Source organism: Arachis hypogaea, chromosome 19 (assembly GCF_003086295.3).
Source record: "Arachis hypogaea cultivar Tifrunner chromosome 19, arahy.Tifrunner.gnm2.J5K5, whole genome shotgun sequence".
Taxonomy (NCBI): Eukaryota; Viridiplantae; Streptophyta; class Magnoliopsida; order Fabales; family Fabaceae; genus Arachis; species Arachis hypogaea.
Window position 1 is genome coordinate 84144676 of NC_092054.1, and position 4829 is coordinate 84149504.

Here is a 4829-nt window from a genome sequence, read left to right on the forward strand (position 1 = left end):
CTTGATCAATCAATCCCTGTGGGATTCGACCTCACTCTATTGTGAGTTTTTACTTGACGACAACTTCGGTACACTTGCCAAAGGAAGATTTGTTGAGAGACAAGTTTTCCCCGCATCAATTCTCAGCCTAAAGAAAGCCTAGATAGTTAGGAGAAGGTGGTCAATGGATTCTTAACCAATTTTTTTCCACCTTAAAAGCTGAGCAAGCTTAGGGTCGAAGTATAAACCTTCAGACAGAAAGAGGGTGAATCCCTCTATGAAGCTTGGGAAAGATACAAGCAATTGATCAGGAGGTGTCCTTCTAACATGATTTCAGATTGGACTATGTTAAATATTTTCTATGATAGCTTATCTGAGATGTCCAAGATAGCATTAGAACACTCTGTAGGTGGATCCCTCCACTTGAAGAAGTCGCCTAAAGAGGCGCAACATCTCATTGACGTGGTTGCTAACAACCAGTACATGTACACTTCTAAAAGGAACCCTATGAACAATGGGGCTACACAAAAGAGAGGTGTCCTAGAGGTAAGAACCTTAGAAACCATTTTAGCTCAAAATACGCTCATGTCCCAGCAGATCAACATGATCACTCAGCACTTGAGTGGGACGCAGAACTCAGAGGCTTACTGTCCAGAGACAGCCTATGATGTGGACCCAGGTGATAGCGCCTGGCCACCATAGAAGGTTAACTACATGGGAAACTCTTCTAGAAACTCCAACAATAATCCCTATTCAAATACTTTAAATCAGGATTGGAAGAACCACCATAACTTTGGGTGGAGAGATGATAGAGAGGATTTATACCGGTTTGGAATTCCACAAAATAATTCTGTTGTTAGTATAGTCCAAACCAATAGTCAATCCTCGAATCAAATTAAATTTATGGTTTTGTCACAAAGAACAAACCCCAATTAGGAATTAACCGAATTATTTAGACTCCGGGTCGTCTCACGAGGAATTGCAATGAAGTGCTCAATTATTGGCTATGAGGATGCAAGGGGGATTTGATTTGATATTTGACAAGAAAATATAAATGACAAGAAAGTAAATCAAGCAAGTAATTAGAGAAAGCAATTAATAAAGAGAGACATTCATGGCAAAGATTGAGATCATAGGCTTTCTATCCTAGTCATGCAATGATTAATTCATCTTATTTAGTCAACTCCAACAAATAGGGAGAAAGTCAAACAAGACTAATCAATCGTACCATAATAATAACAAGAATTTATCTTATTACGTCATCTCCAACATTGGAAGAAGGTATCATATTATCTTCCATGAGAGAAAGTCTAATAAGACTAGCTAATCTCAATCCAAAAGTCCTAATCAACTTACTAATTAAATTAGCAAAAGATTAGCGTCAATGGAAACAATATTAGCTAACAACTCTAGATCACCAACATAAGTTGGGTTTTCATTACTCAAGATTGCCTAATTACTCTTTCCAAGCCAAGAATGCTCAAAATCTACTCTAACATCCAACCAAGCATATTGTCAAACACTTGGAAGGCATGCATGGAAAGCATAGTAAAATGTGCAAGAAATATAAATCTACCAACTATCAATTGCAAGAAAAGTAAATCAACAACTCAATTCATCAAAACAAAGAACATCAAACATTAAATTGCATTAAAAGAAAATGGAAATCCAATAAGGGTTCATGAACATAAAAGCAACAAATTAAAGGAAATGATCAAGAGAAACTAAGAAGATTGAGATGTAATAACAAGGAATTAACAAGGGAAAACTAAATCAAAACAAGAATTGAAAGTGGATTTAAGAAAATTAAACCTAAACTACCCTAAATTCTAGAGAAAAGAGAGAGCTTCTCTCTCTAGAATTCTACCCTAAAACATGATAAAAACTAAACTATGACTACTTGGTTCATTCCCCCTTCAATCCTTGGGTTCAATAGCATTAGAAATGAGTTGGATTGGGCCCAAAATGAGCTAGAAATCGCTGGGGGCGATTTCATTAAAGTGGACCCACGGGCAGAATCGGCGCGCACGCGTACATGGCGCGTGCACGCCCCAGAGTGCGAAGCAACATATAGCAAAATTTATATCATTTCGAAGCCCCGGATGTTAGCTTTCCAACGCAACTGAAACCGCTTCATTTGGACATCTGTAGCGCAAGTTATGGTTGATTGAGTGCAAAGAGGTCAGGCTTGACAGCTTTACGGTTCCTTCATTTCTTCATGAGTTCTCCCACTTTGCATGCTTTTCTCCTCACTTCTTCCATCCAATACTTGCCTTATGAACCTGAAATCACTCAACAAACACATCAAGGCATCAAATGGAATTAAAATGGATTAAAATCACCAATTTAAGGGCCTAAAATCCATGTTTTTACACTTAAGCACAATTCAATGGAGAATTACAAAACCATGCTATTTCATTGAATAAATATGAGAAAAGGTGATAAAATCTCCCAAAATAAGCACAAGATAAACCACAAAATTGGGTTTTATCAAATCTCCCCACACTTAAACCAAGCATGTCCTCATGCTAAGAATAAAGAAGGACAAGAAAAGGGTATGAACATTTATTCAATGCAAATAAACTATATAAACCTATTTACATGCATGCAACTAAATGCAATATGATTCTACCTACTTAGTTAAAAGCAAATCAATCTCCAAGAATATATATCAAGTAGGGCTAAGTAGTATGATAACTCATGAATCCTACCAATTCAAATATCAAAATAAAGTTCAAATAGACTTGCAAGAAGAGAGCTCATGAAAGCCGGAAACAAGGAATTGAGCATCGAACCCTTACCGAAAGTGTATCCGCTCTAGTCGCTCAAGTGTATAGGGTCGATTCACTCAATTCTCTTCTACTCATGCTTTCCAAGATTTGTTTTTCATCTAACAATCAACAATTATTCAATGCATGCAGACATTCATCATGAGGACTTATTCATAGGTTGTAATAGGGCTAGGGTAAAGGTAGGATGCATATGGTCAAGTGAGCTTGAAATTTGAATCTTTGATTAACCTAAGCTCTCACCAAACACATATAACAACCTATACAATTCTAATACACAACCTAGCTACCCATGATTCCTACTTTTTCACATACTCATTCATTCTCTTTAATTCACATTCCATATGCATTGATTTTTATTGAACTTTACTTTGGGGCATTTTTGTCCCCTTTTTATTTCTTTTTCTCTTTTTATTTTTTTCTTTTATATATATATATATATATATATATATATATATATTCTTTTTCTTTTTCTTTTTCTTTATCATTTTTTTAAAGTATATACAAATGTATCAATGCATATGGTTTTACATATAGTGCTGAATATGTACCCAATTCCCAATATTTTTAACAAAAATAAAAATTACACTTTTACCTCAACCAATGTCCCAAGTTTTCCATACCCAAATGATACACACTCTCACTAGCCTAAGCTAATCAAAGATCCAAATTAAGGACATTTATTGTTTTTCACTTAGGGGTAGTGATGTGCTACAATTAAGAATAAAAGGGATTCAATAGGCTCAAATTTGGATAAGATTGAGATCATAGGCTTTCTATCCTAGTCATGCAATGATTAATTCATCTTATTTAGTCAACTCCAACAAATAGGGAGAAAGTCAAACAAGACTAATCAATCATACCATAATAATAAAAAGAATTTATCTTATTACGTCATCTCCAACATTGGAAGAAGGTATCATATTATCTTCCATGAGAGAAAGTCTAATAAGACTAGCTAATCTCAATCCAAAAGTCCTAATAAACTTACTAATTAAATTAGCAAAAGATTAGCATCAATGGAAATAATATTAGCTAACAAATCTAGATCACCAACATAAGTTGGGTTTTCATGACTCAAGATTGCCTAATTACTCTTTCCAAGCCAAGAATGCTCAAAATCTACTCTAACATCCAACCAAGCATTTTATCAAACACTTGGAAGGCATGCATGGAAAGCATAGTAAAATGTGCAAGAAATATAAATCTACCAACTATCAATTGCAAGAAAAGTAAATCAACAACTCAATTCATCAATAGAAAGAACATCAAACATTAAATTGCATTAAAAGAAAATGGAAATCCAACAAGGGTTCATGAACATAAAAGCAACAAATTAAAGGAAATGATCAAGAGAAACTAAGAAGATTGAGATGTAATAACAAGGAATTAACAAGGGAAAACTAAATCAAAACAAGAATTGAAAGTGGATTTAAGAAAATTAAACCTAAACTACCCTAAATTCTAGAGAGAAAAGAGAGCTTCTCTCTTTAGAATTCTACCCTAAAACATGATGAAAACTAAACTATGACTACTTGGTTCATTCCCCCTTCAATCCTTGGGTTCAATAGCATCAGAAATGAGTTGGATTGGGCCCAAAATGAGCTAGAAATTGCTGAGGGCGATTTCATTAAAGTGGACCCACGGGCAGAATCGGTGCGCACGCGTACATGGCACATGCGCGCCCTAGAGCGCAAAGCAACATATAGCGAAATTTATATCATTTCGAAGCCCCGGATGTTAGCTTTCGAACGCAACTACAACCGCCTCATTTGGACCTCTGTAGCTCAAGTTATGGTTGATTGAGTGCGAAGAGGTCAGGCTTGACAGCTTTACGGGTCCTTCATTTCTTCATGAGTTCTCCCACTTTGCATGCTTTTCTCCTCACTTCTTCCATCCAATACTTGCCTTATGAACCTGAAATCACTCAACAAACACATCACGGTATCGAATGGAATTAAAGTGGATTAAAATCACCAATTTAAGGGCCTAAAAAGGATGTTTTTACACTTAAGCACAATTCAAGGGAGAATTACAAAACCATGCTATTTCATTGAATAA

General features: G+C 35.5%; 1 non-coding gene across 1 annotated transcript; it reads right to left on the reverse strand.

Annotated features, from left to right (window-relative positions):
• Nucleotides 1-204: 204 nt before the first annotated feature.
• On the reverse strand, nt 205-313 carry LOC112781280 (small nucleolar RNA R71). Its single transcript, XR_003192065.1, has one exon. It is a non-coding gene; the product is annotated as a small nucleolar RNA R71 (small nucleolar RNA).
• Between the last annotated feature and the right edge of the window lie 4516 nt (nt 314-4829).